This window comes from Dioscorea cayenensis, chromosome 4, assembly GCF_009730915.1.
Source record: "Dioscorea cayenensis subsp. rotundata cultivar TDr96_F1 chromosome 4, TDr96_F1_v2_PseudoChromosome.rev07_lg8_w22 25.fasta, whole genome shotgun sequence".
Taxonomy (NCBI): domain Eukaryota; kingdom Viridiplantae; phylum Streptophyta; class Magnoliopsida; order Dioscoreales; family Dioscoreaceae; genus Dioscorea; species Dioscorea cayenensis.
Genome location: NC_052474.1, coordinates 20516996 through 20531430, shown reverse-complemented (window position 1 = coordinate 20531430; position 14435 = coordinate 20516996).

The following is a 14435-nucleotide window of genomic DNA, read 5'->3' as shown; positions in this document are numbered from 1 at the left end:
TGAAGAAACAACCTTCACAAGCCCTAAAAACCTTGTGGTTCTCGGCTAGGGCATTAATTTTTTAGAACATAGGGTTGGAATAAAATAATTATATTTTTAATTTTCATATATTAAAATTTGTTATAATAGATGTGGTTGTTGTATATATATATATATATATATATATATATTATAGTGTGTTTGTTGTGTGTGTGTGTGTGTGTATATATAGTGTGTTTGTTAGTGAGTGAATAATAAATTTATTTATGTCCTGCTCAAGAGAAAATTTTTTTAATGATATAATAAATTTATTAACTTGGAGAAACAACCTTCACAAACCCTGGAAAACTAGTGGTTCTTGGCTAGAGCATTAATCTTTTGGAACACTAGTTGGATCAAAATAATCGCATTTTTTATATTCATATATTTTTATTTGACTTGATAATAAATAAATCAGTCACATGTTTCTTTTTTAGATATTTGCTATCATGGTGGTAAAAGTCTCGCTTACAATCAAAAAGAGTCTCAACTTCTTACAAAAAAATCTTCATTCCTACTAGTGAATTGTCACCTAATCCTGAATATAATGAATGTGTTTAGTTCCCAGATTATGGTTCCGGTGTCACCACGGACAAATGATTCATCCCAAACTACGGGCTCCTACATGTTGCTGGTGTCTCCTCTGAGTGTTGGTCTTTTTCTTTATCTTTTAATTGCCCATGTCCACCTCTAATTGGCCTTGTGATTATGATGCAAGATAATATTATAGTACATTTGTCTTATTTATCCTTTTTTGTAACTCTCTATTTTTTTTAATAAAAGTTGTGATTTATTCAATTTTTATTTAAAAAATTATTAATAGTTTATATTTTATAAGTGGAAAATGATAATTAACATAACGAGAATAGGTCACGTGCATAATTTGAATGATGAAGGGTTGTTCCTCATCTCTCTTAAGAGTTTGATGTAATTTTTAGGGTCATTTATTTATTTTTTTATGTTAATGGTACATTGTATTTTTCTTTTTCGTTGTTGCCATTTTGATGCTTGTGCTATAATATATATATATATATATATTAGATGATTTATGTTATAATTTGTAAATGTTAAAAATTGTTGATAGGCATTTGGAGGCTGAACACTTTTTTTTTATTAAAAAAATTGTCTCATATTTGATGGAACGATAATATTTGATGCATGTGATATTTTATTTTAAAATCTAATTTATGCGTTAATATTTATATTTATTATTTTATCATAAAATAATAATGATGATAAAAATAAATACAATAATAAAATCATGGTTTTTGAAGAAGATATGAAAAACAGATGGTAATTAAAATATAAAAAAAGCAATCAAATGTTAAATCACATAAAACATTTATTAAATAAACTTTATAAATAACAAAGTCTTTAAATTGTACTTTCAATTCAAATATTAAATATGTTACAAAATGTATATGCACCACAATAAATTATTATCCATATTTGGTAGGAGAGTATGTCATTTAACTCAAAATCAATAAAACTAAAGTTGGATAAACTTGATAGATATGCCGGAATAGTTTAGCAAAAGATGCAATACAAAGTTTGTAGTCAATCAACTTTTTTAATAATAAAAAACCATATCTACAATAAAAATTGCATAATATATATATATATATATATATATATATATATATATAAATGATTAGCATGTAGAATTAAATGTAAGTTAGGTAATGCTTTAATGATCATTTGTTTTTTATTTATTAATGTCACATTTTGATGTTTGTGGTATAATATTGTTTGTTTGTTTTATGGTTGATTTATGCTATCGTTAATAATTATAGATAAACTTTTTTATTAACTCTTTTTGGTACACAAATCAATGTACTTAAGGAGAGAATCAACATTTGATGCAAGAGATATTCTACTATAAATTTTAATTTATGCTTTATACATTTTTGTCAATTTTATAATAAAAAAACATTAATAAAGCTATACAAGAATCAAATTCTAGGCATTTTAAAAGAATAGATTAAGGATTTAAAGAAAGATGAAAAAAAAAAAGACAGTATAATAAATAAGGGAAAAATATAGAGACGTGTGTTGGCCCAAAAAGCCATTGGCCCAATACCAACTCCTACAAACCATCAACTTAAACTAATGGCCTCTTAATCCATGGATTATAAACTAATGGCTCATTAAACCATCAACATGCAGCTCTTGTTTTTGGGTGAATTTATGGGCTGGTTCCTCTCTATAAATAGAGAAGATGAGCTTCTCATTCAACACAACCAAAGGTGAGAGTGAGAGTGAGAGTAAGAAAAATAAAGAAAAAGAAGAAGAGTGAGGAAGTATGGAAAAATTATTTTGAGAGTTAGTCTATTCTCCTACTACAAGAGAGAGTACTGGTTTTCTCCTTATTATTAGAGAGAGTTTGAAACTTCTGAAATTTTCCCACTTAGTAAATTCTTCTATCATTGCTCGTGGTTTTTACCCTAATTATTTAGGGGTTTTTCACGTAACATCTTTGTGTCCTTTATTTTTTCAGTATTATTTTCATTTATATTGCTGTTGTACTGCTCTATTCGGTCCCACATTTTACAACAAGTGGTATCAGAGCTAGATCTTGGTGTAATATATTTACTTATCGTATGCTCTGTGGTTGCCACTATTAGTGAATCCTCCACATCAGAAAATAAGTTGGATCATTATTCACCTTTTGAAAGACTGATTACTGCTTTTGCAGCAATTTCTAATAGAAGCAATGGCAGCAAAATATGAGATTGAAAAATTCAGTGGGAGTAATTTCTCACTGTGGAAGCTGAAGATGAAGGCAATCCTAAGGAATGACAACTACTTGGCGGCCATCACCGAAAGACTAGCTGAGGTCAAAGATGACAAGTGGAACAAGATGGACGGGAACGCCGTTGCTGATCTTCCTCTGGCACTTGCTGATGGAAATCTATCAAGCATAGCGGAGAAGAAGACGACGAAGGAGATATGGGAATCACCTCTCTAAGTTGTACGAGGCCAAGTTACTCCACAACAAAATTTCCCTTAAGATGAGACTCTATACTTTGCGTATGGCAGAATCTACTTCAGTGACGGGGCACATGAACACACTGAACACTCTATTTTCCCAACTCACATCATTGGGACATACAATAGAGTCTAGTGAACATGCAAAAATTCTACTCCAAAGTCTACCATATTCGTATGATCAACTCGTCATCAATTTAACAAACAATGTCCCCATGGACAGTCTAGTCTTTGATAACATTACAACTGTTGTTCTGGAGGAAGAGAGTCGCCGCAAGAACAAGGAAGACAAGCTAGTAAGTTCTCAATAAGCGGAGGATTTGACGGTGACGAGAGGAAGACCAACAGAACGTGAATCTAGTGGGAGCTACAATCGTGGTAGATCAAAGTCGAGGAGTAAGAAGACTTTCAAGTGCTATCATTGTGGCAAGAAAGATCACTTGAAGAAGGATTGTTGGAGTCTAAATAAAAAAGATTCCAATCCTCAATGGAATGTTGCAAACACTTCAGATGATGGAGAAGCTATGGTGTGTGAAGCAGCAACTACACCAAGTAAAAGATTTACTGATGTGTGACTTCTTGATTCAGCAGCCACTTTTCACATGACCTCCCAAAGAAAATGGTTCCATCACTATGAACCTATCTTTAGGGGATTTGTGTACAACTGTAACGATCAAGGCTTGAAAATATTTGGCATTGGCACCATCACACTGAAGATGTATGATGACACGGTTCGGACCATCCAAGAAGTCCGATGTGGAAGGGCCTTAAGAAGAATTTGTTGTCTGTAGGATAACTTGATCTTGGTCGTAAAATTGAAGTTCAGAACAAGATCATAAAGGTAATTCGAGGAGCACTTGTATTCATGAAGGGAGAGAAGATAGCTGCAAATCTATACATGCTGAAGGGAGAAAACTTTGCAAGAAGGAGAAGCTTCAACTGCCACATGTAGTCCAAGTGAAAGATGCACAATGACATGACACAGGAAACTCGAACACATGTCAGAGCAAGGAATGAAGATTCTTACAGAGAGGAATCTACTTCAAGGTCTCATCAAAGGTAACACTACCCTTTTGTGAACATTGCATTGTGAGCAAGCAACATCGACTCAAGTTCAACACATCTAATTCTAGATGCAGAAAAATTCTAGAATTGGTTCTCTCTGATGTGTGGCAAGCACCAGTTATATCCTTAGACATTACTTTATATCATTTATTGATGACTATTTCAGGAGATGTTTGGTGTACCCTATCAAGAGGAAGGCTGATGTGTTTCAAGTCTTCAAATTTTACAAAGCACGGGTGGAACTTGAATCTAGTAAGAAGATCAAGTGCTTCAGGACTAATAATGGAGAAGAATACACTGGTAAAGAATTTGATGAATTCTGCAAGGAAGAAGGCATCAAAAGACAGTTCACTACAGCATACACTCCTCAATAAAATGGAGTGGCATAGCGGATGAACAGGACTTTGTTGGAAAAAACATGAGCCATGATGGGAGCTGCAGGCTTAGACAAGAAGTTCTGGGCAGAAGCATCCAGCACCGCCTGTTATGTGGTGAATCAGGCCTCATCAACTGCAATTGAGTTGAAAACACCGATAGAGATGTGGACTGGTAAGCCAGTTGATTATTCAAACCTTCATATATTTGGAAGTCTTGTATATGTAATGTACAATACCCAAGAAACTACAAAGCTGGATCCAAAATCCAGAAAATATATGTTCTTAGGATATGCTAATGATGTTAAGGGGTACCGCCTGTGGGATCCCACTGCCCATAAGGTTGTAATCAGCAGGGATATTATCTTCATAGAAGATAAAGAACAAGAGCAAGTAGATGGTGAAAGCACTTCAAAAGAAAGCACAGAGACTACAACAGTCCAGGTAGAAAAAGAAAGTGAAGCTGTACCTGAGCACGAGCTACAAGAGCCACTGAATCTGAAGTTCCAGAAGTTCGGCGGTCAACTCATACAAGAAAGGCACCAAGTTGGAATTCTGACTATATTATGGAGGGTAATATTGCGTACTGTCTTCTAACTGAGGATGGAGAGCCATCAACTCTTCACGAAGCACTGAACAATTCAGATGTATCTCAGTGGATGGCAGCAATGGAAGAAGAAATTGAAGCTCTTCATAAAATAGGACATGGGAACTGGTGTCACTACCACAAGGGTGAAAGCCCATTGGCAACAAATGGGTCTACAAGATCAAACGCAATAGTGATGATCATGTAGATCGTTATTGTGCTAGATTGGTGGTGAAAGGATATGTTCAAAAAGAAGGTATTGACTTCAACGAAATATTTTCACCTGTGGTTCGACTCACAACAGTCCAAGTAGTCCTGGCGATGTGTGCTACATTCGACTTGCATCTTGAGCAGTTAGATGTCAAAACTGTATTTCTTCATGGAGATCTTGAAGAAGAGATTTACATGCTCCGACTAGAAGGATTTAAAGAAAAAGGTAAAGAGAACTTGGTTTGCAGGTTGAACAAATCTCTGTACGGTCTAAAGCAGGCGCCGAGATGTTGGTACAAGAGATTTGATTCCTTTATCATGAGCCATGGATATAGTAGATTCAATACAGACCCTTGTGCATATGTCAAGAGGTTTAAAGAAGAAGATTTTGTCTTCTTGTTGCTGTATGTTAAGGACATGTTGGTAGTAGGCCCCTATAAAGATCGTATCAAGGAGTTGAAGGCACAATTGGCTAGGGAGTTTGAAATGAAGGACTTGGGACCAGCAAACAAGATTCTAGGGATGCAAATTCACCGAGACAGAAATAATAGGAAGATTTGGCTTTCTCAGAAGACTTATTTGAAGAAGATCTTGCGACGGTTCAACGTGCAAGACTGTAAGCCAATTTTTACCCCACTTTCTGTTAATTTCAAGTTATCCTCAAATATGTGTCCTAGCAGTGAAAAAGAGAGGATGGAGATGTCTCGAGTCTCTTATGCATCAGTGGTGGGAAGCCTAATGTTCACCATGATCTGTACAAGACCAGACATTGCACATGTAGTGGGAGTAGTAAGTAGGTACATGGGGAATCCTAGTCAAAAGCATTGGAGTGTTGTTAAGAGGATTCTCATATATATAAAGGGAACCTCAGATGTTGCATTATGTTATGGGGGATCTGACTTCACTGTCAATGACAAAAACAGAGTATTTGGCAGCTACACAAGCCAGTAAAGAAGCAGTGTGGTTGAAGATGGTGCTGGAAGAACTCGGGCACAAACAAGAGAACATCACTCTATATTGTGACAACCAGAGTGCATTGCATCTTACAAGAAATCCAGCATTTCATTCAAAGACAAAACATATCAGAATTCAATACCACTTCGTTCGTGAGAAAGTAGAAGAAGGTATAGTAGACATGCAAAAAATTCATATTAAGGACAACCTAGCAGATTTCATGACAAAAGCAATCAACGCTGACAGCTTCATATGGTGTCGATCCTCATGTGGTCTGACAAAGACATAAGCAACATCGAATAGCAAGATAGAAAGAATGGTATGAAGATCTAATTGTCTTTCAATCAAATCTTCAAGTGGGAGAATTGTCGGCCCAAAACCATTGGCCCAATGCCAATGTCCTCCAAACCATCAACTTAAACTAATGGCATCTTAATCCATGGATTATAAACTAATGGCTCATTAAACCATCAACATGCAACTCTTGTTTTTTTGGTGAATTTGTGGGCTGGTTCCTCTCTATAAATAAAGAAGATGAGCTTCTCATTCAACACAACCAAAGGTGTGAGTGAGAGTGAGAATGAGAGTAAGAAAAATAAAGAAAAAGAAGAAGAATGAGAAAGTATGGAAAAATTATTTTGAGAGTTAGTCTATTCTCCTACTATAAGAGAGAGTACTGGTTTTCTTATTATTTTTTCCAGTATTATTTTTCATTTATATTGATGTCTGTACTATTCTATCCGGTCCTACATTTTACAACAACGAGGACAATGAATTTTAAATCACATAAAACACTTATTAATTTGAATTATAATGAAATCTTCAAATTGTACTAAAAGTTTAAACATGATGAATTAAATCAAGAACTATGGGAATCATATATCTTGCAATATTACGTTATCTATAAGAGAGAATTTCCAATGGAGAATAACAAAACAGTGAATCCACTTGTAAAGTTGGAGAAAGATGTGTTGCATGGCTTGGCTTTTAGCATAACGTCAACCCCTAACAATAAAAAATGGTATTGAAGCTCCAGTTTTATTTAATATATATATGAGGGCTATTTATTTTTTATATTTTTAAAATGTTTAGCTAGTTAAATAAAAACTAATTGCTATACTCAGGTTCACTATTCAATTTCTCGACATTCAAATGCTGATGTTAATTTCTTTCTTTTTCAAATTATACAAAAAGCATGATAAATTGATAATATTAAAGTTATATATCACTCAATCTAGGAGGGGAAATTAAATAACAGTAATTGATGGCAATTAATTAAACATGTACATACCCTATTCTATAAGAAGAATTCACATGTATACTCATCAATTTTAATGATGAATTACAAAAGGACACCGATAACAAACTAGTATTAAACATTGTCAACCTTTTCATTCTTTCCATATAAATTTAAAAAGGTGTTTCACTCAAACATTTACTGAATTTTGCCAATTTATGACAAATACCAACAAAGTACAACTAATTAATTAATTACAGTTAAAGTTTTGTTATATGATGTTAATGGTCCAACGAATAAGAACAAGTTCTCAACCCTCTATCTTTGGTAAATGGAAATCAATTCTAGTTAGTTGAGGATGAGGTTTCTCAACGTCCATGTAAGAGAGCATGGAATCTTTCTACTTATTAAATGGAAATAATCATTTCCAAGACTTTTATCAAGTCAACTTGTTTCTTGAAACCTCACAAGCAATTCTATATATAATTAAATTCAGTGGTGCTTCACCTAACTATGTTATCTTCATCCACATTTGAGTAAAATCAATATACATGCATAAAATATATATAAATAATTAGTACATCTTGATGTCTCACTTTAGCTCTCATGATAATTAATATGAACATTTTTTGTTTGCTTTTTCACATTATTATTATAAGTATCAAACAAGTGAAATAACTAGAAGATACCTTTTTGTCATGAGAAGTCATCTCAATTAATGAGGTTGGTGGCTTGTGAATATGTACTCTTTTGCTTCAATCCTTTTGAAGTGATAGACAAGCATATATTCCATGTTTTTCTTTATAGGTCTACGTGTAAACATGAAGAAGCCAAATGATGAGTGAAAGATAAAAACAAAAAACTAGAATCACACATAGTACTACCACACACACACAGACATATATAGAGTTTGACAAAGAAAAACCTATATATACTCACAGTCTCATTAGGTGTTTTATTAGGTTTTCTCACACTTTGTTAATTTGCGTAATTCAATTTAAAAAATTAGGATAATTCATTCAACTTTGTGAACATGTCACTATATTAGATGTGACTCTACCCTTTCAATAGTAAAATTATATGATGAAATAACATAAGAGAATTATTGAGGTTTGTATGTAAATATGTAATAGAACTATGAGTGGAGGAGAAGAGTACACTTGTGTTTATATATATAGACTAAACTATTGAACATAAGTCTTTTCTAATAATAATATTATTAAACACAAATACATATTAATTTTTTAATTAACGATAATTTTAAATCACACACTCTGATAATATACTGAGATATATGATTACAAAATATACTAATATATAAACCAAAATATGAATTATATGTGTACAAAGTGTAGCTTTGGCTAGTACATTTTTCATAAAATCTTAAAGAGAGACAGAGAGAGTGAAGAACAAGAACTAAAAAAGGAATGAATGAAAGAGAAAGATGAGGAAAAAAGAGGTAGGAAAGAAAGGGCCGCCATTTCACTTGTTTGAAAGATTTGTAGTGGTGCAATTGACAAGGACATAGCACAAGCTAGCAAAAAGTGCAATATAATATATATATATATATATATATATATATATATGAGATGGCAAAATGGCTAATTAATAAGTGTGGAACCTCTTGTTCTTGTGATCTTATGACTTGAGAGAGGCTTCTTCTCCTTCTTTTCTTTGCAATTGTGAGTGACATGCACCACCAACATGATATTCCACCATGAATGGATCCCACCACATCATGTAATTAGGCTAAGTATCTAGTCCTTCATTTGTGTTTTGTGGGGTCCTTACTCCAAAGGATTTCACTCACATTTCTTCTTCTTCATCATCATCATCATCCTCCTCCTCCTCCTCTCTCTCTCTCTCTCTCTCTCTCTCTCTCTCTCTCACACACACACACACACACACACACGCACACACATAAAAGCACATATTTCATCTTGTATTGTGATTAGGTTTTATTTTATTTTTATTTTTTGGTGGTTGGGGGTTTTTTTCTATGTATTTTTCTTGATGGTTTGTGTCCATAATTTGTTTTTTAGTGAGGAGACATAAAGACTTAATGATTAGATTGGTATTTAGAATCTTTTGTGAGTATAAATTTGAGATCTAGGGTTTTATTGTATAATATAAAGATATATTAAATATTTATATTATTAAATCATAATATTAATTTTATTATCTTAAAAAAATATGAGTTAAAAAGGTATTGAATTTGGAGATATTTATTTGACATTGTATTTATTTATTTTTCATTTGTTGAATGATTATAGATTATTATTTTAGGATCTTTTGTGAGTATAAATTCCAAGTCTAAGGATTTGATTGCATAAAATAAATATATTCCTATCATAAAATTTTAATATTGCTAGAATAAAAACAAAGTTGAAAAAGGTATTAAATTTCGTATATATTATTGAATATTATATTTAAAATGATTAAGTAGAAACAAAACAAGAATGATATATATTCTTTTCAAATCATATGATCATTTTGATAGAACTAATGAATTACACAATTTTTCATTGACTTCTTAGCTTCAAATTATTTTTTTATTTTTTAACAAAATGTTTTATCATGAATGCCATAATGATGATAAGAATGAGATGATTTGATTTAATAACTACCTTTTTTATTTTTTTAAGATTTATTGAAATCTAGACTTCCATCTATGCTCCCTTAATGTGACAAAACCTTATAAATTCAACAAAATAAAGCTATATATTATGTTTGATGCTAAGAGAATCTCACTTTCATGGGAACAATTATATATATGTATATAATTAATGTATTGATGTTTGCCAATTAGGTGTCTATATATTACTAACTCTTCATGGGATTAGGGTTTTTCAATTGTACATCATTGGAGTGCTAGGGTTTTGAGAGATGGGAAAAAAAAAAGAAAAGAAGAAAAGGTGCTTCCTCAAAGGCTAATTATCACTGCAAATTTTTTTTTTCTTTTACATGTGATCTTTCTTTCTCTATTTGCTTTCTTTGAAGGAATCATTTTCATTCAACTTTGTTCCCCACCAAATGATAAAGGGTATGCAAAAGAAAAGATGGAGAATAGATTGGTGTTGCATGCCTTGCCAAATCATGTGCACAATAATATATATATATATATATATATATATATATATATTAACTATGTTTAAACATACATGCACATATTATATATTAAAGTTATTAACTTTCCGTCGACAGAAAATTAGAAAATTTTAATAGTTTACTTATTCTTTGCCGTACGATTAGAATGTTTTCCACTCTCAAAACGAGATCTATATTTACTATCAAAGAAACCTTAGTTATTTTATAGAACCCTAGTATTTTCAACCAATTAATTAATGATAAAATTTATATTATAATCATAATAGCAAAATAGTAAATTCACATATACAAACAACCCTGAAAATAACATTATTTTCTAGTTATAGATCAACATTGGTATATATCTCCATCATCGATGGTAAATAATTAGGTTCCATATCCATCATATTGACCGGTTTATATACTATATATATTATTTGAAAAATAATTTAATAAACAATTAGGTAAAATTATACAGAGATTAAAAAGTGGAAAATAGGGAAAAATGAGAGGAAACTTTGATTGTGATGATGGTTGTAGGGTTGTTGAGGTGGCACCCCCCTATTTATATGATCATGACTCAACTTTGCACTTTAGCATGCCAATCAAATCATCTCATCCACCTTTATGTATTAACCCCACAAGCAATTGAAAGAAGGGCTCTTTCAATACTCAACAAGTAGTGATTCATGATTCATTGTTTGTTGTGTCATTTCAAACTCTCTATAATACATGAAGAACAAGAACAAAGGGGTATGCCCCTAATTGATCTCTTGTTTGAATCTCACCACTTTGAAAAAAATTTGTGGGTCCTTTGCCTCAGTGCCTACTCATTCATATGCCTCTCTTCAATCTAAAATTTTGGTGTTGTTGTCTTAATTTCACTTAATACATATATATATATATATATATATATAGGGGCCATCCAATGAGCCACTCACTCATTAATATCTCTCCTTTGTCAACCATTTTGCACCTTCTAGCAATAAAGCAAAATCTTTGGTTGTTATTATCATTGTTCTTTATTAGCTGAATTAGCAATATGTTTGTGTTTTTCAAGAGGTATTAAAAAGTGGAAAACTTAATTTCATAATGCAGGAAAAGTTAGATTTAATATTACACCATAACAAAAAACTTTAAAATTGATTTCACAATATAAAAGAAACTATAAATATAATGAAGCCTATAAATATAGTTGATCCTAGTTCCTAAGTATGAGTCGTATGACACATGATAAATACAATATATATATATATATATATGTATATAAATTTGTATCTATCACAATGTAAGGAAAGCTCTTATATGCTTTGATAAAGTTAAAATTAAGAAACTATATATGTAATGAATCTTATAAATAAGATCAATTCTAAATATCAAATTAATATGACTAAATTAAGAAAAGAATTAGAAATTTGTGAAGGAGGAAATTCATTAGAAATAAATGCATTGTGGAGAGTGCATGTATCGATCTCTTTCCCACACATGCACTCTACTTCTTTTTCTTTTTCTCTTATTCTCTTTTATTATATTAATTTATATTGTTTAAAGATAAAAAATGTCAGATTAATTAGGAATCCATATGGTGGATCTTCTATATAGAGAGATGAATAATTGATTTATCAATATAAATCATACAATAACAATAATGTAATATATTACAATAGGCACATCAGAGAGAGCTAGCTAGGTTGATCATAACAATGTTTGGATAGATATATAATATCCATATGATATATATCATATCAAAATAAAAAAGCACTGATTTTTACTTTGCCTTAGAAATGAATTATGAGGTTTGCATTAAAAAATATATTTATCAAAGTTAATCATAGATGTTTATCACTAATTAATCTTTGTTTTATGGTTGAGGACATGGTCAAAACTTGACCATATTTTTTTAATTTAGATTGACTCAATTTTCTTGGAAAGAAAGTGTTTGTTTGGTTTTTTACTTATTAGGGAGACAACAACACCTAAAAAGAATAAAACATTATAGGATTAAGCATTAATTTAGCATTAATTAACTTTTTTTTGCAGTAATCTCATCATTATCTTTCTTTCTCTCATTGTGTGTGCTTTTGAAGTGCTTCTTTTAACAAAAAGGGTGCATTTTGATTCCTGCTTACTTTCTCAATCCTTTTTCAAAAAGTATTTTCAAGATGCATTTAGACTAAATATAAATAGCGAGGTGATTGAAAAGAGTGAAAGGCAGGGAAACAACAATGATAACTATAAAACATTAATATGTTTTAGTTTATAAATTTTTAAAAATAATTTTGACAAAAATTTACTCAAGTTGAATATGATCATAAATATCTAAACATAGTTATTATGAAAACATAAAATTTCTACATTGCATAATATTTAAATATAATTGTTTTACAAACAGTAACTAATACGAAATGAGCGAAAGTCATATAAACAACAACTAGTAGAAGCATTTATAAAATATTTATATAATTTATGCTTTTATATGTAGAACTTGATTAGAGTAAACTTTAATTACCAACGTTCGGTATGATAAATAGATAAATTTAATAAATTAAAACTCTAACCATATATATATATATATATATATATAACTCTAACCCTAAACCTAAACGTGTATGTGCGTGTGTATATATACACCACAGAGTTGTCTTTGGTTGGTGGGTGGAGTGACAAAGTGCATCTAGTGCTCAATGTCTTATCATGGAAATTCTTAAGGTCTTGCTTCCCATGATTTCCATAGAATATGACATTCTAAGGTGAGGTTGATTTTTACATATATATATATATATATATATATATATATATATATATATATATATATATATATATATATATATAATTGAGTAAACTTTTAATTATATATATAATAAAAAATTATTTTGTCCTCTTTCCATCTGTCGAGTTTATGTTTGATTAAGTCTAAATTCAAACATAAAAAATTATTTTGGACTTTGTTAGGTGTTTGTCACCCTTGTGATGGACCTTTTATTGTTTTTGTTGTTTTTTTTATACCTACTGCGTCTCTATTATTTCACTTTAATAAATTCATAATTTATCCAATTTTATTAAAAAAATATATATTTGAGTTTAGATTTAATCAAGATTAGAAAAAAAATTATTGCTCAAACAACATATATGTTCAATAATATAAAACTATATCCTCATTGTTTTGGCATGAAGTGTTGTAAAAGTATAGTGAAAATAACGAAAGAACATCAATATTAAGATAAAAAAAAACTAACAACACAAATACATAAATACACAAGAATGATTTTTTTAAGATATTAAGTAAAAAATAATTTAAGGTGGAATCATGCAACCATGGCTTGGTACATAATTACAAGATGGAACCTTAACCTAGTAAATATATATTGATTGGTGAAAAGAAATAACTAATTTGTTGGAGAAAGAGCCAATGATCCCTGATCTCTACCATCAAGATATGGCTCTTTAGTGAGTGTAAAGCATAGATTCTATTCATGATGGGTGTTGTATGAGTAGTACATCATGGGGGCTACCCTAGCAATGAGAATGAAAGATATCATGCCCCACAAATAGCCGCAAATCCAAAATCATATTCATATTTTATAATATATTTATATGTATATATATTAATATATTTTGAGGTCACACTCTCCTAAAGTATACTTAATTTATAGTGTTTATTATATTTTAAGAAGATCTAAGTAAGTGTTCAAGTTAAGTGCTTCTCAGCAAAGTAACTTAATTATGTGCTAATTACACATCTTATTTTATGTACTTCTTTTGTATGTTTGTGTGAGTGTTGTGGTTGGCAAGTGCTTATAGGTTAGGGAGTTAATACAAAAGATTAACATGATGTAATTATCATTAGATTTTACTGTGTATTTTTTTGGCCTTTTATTAGTAGCACTTGTAGTTTCCTGTTTATCAGCATAACTTG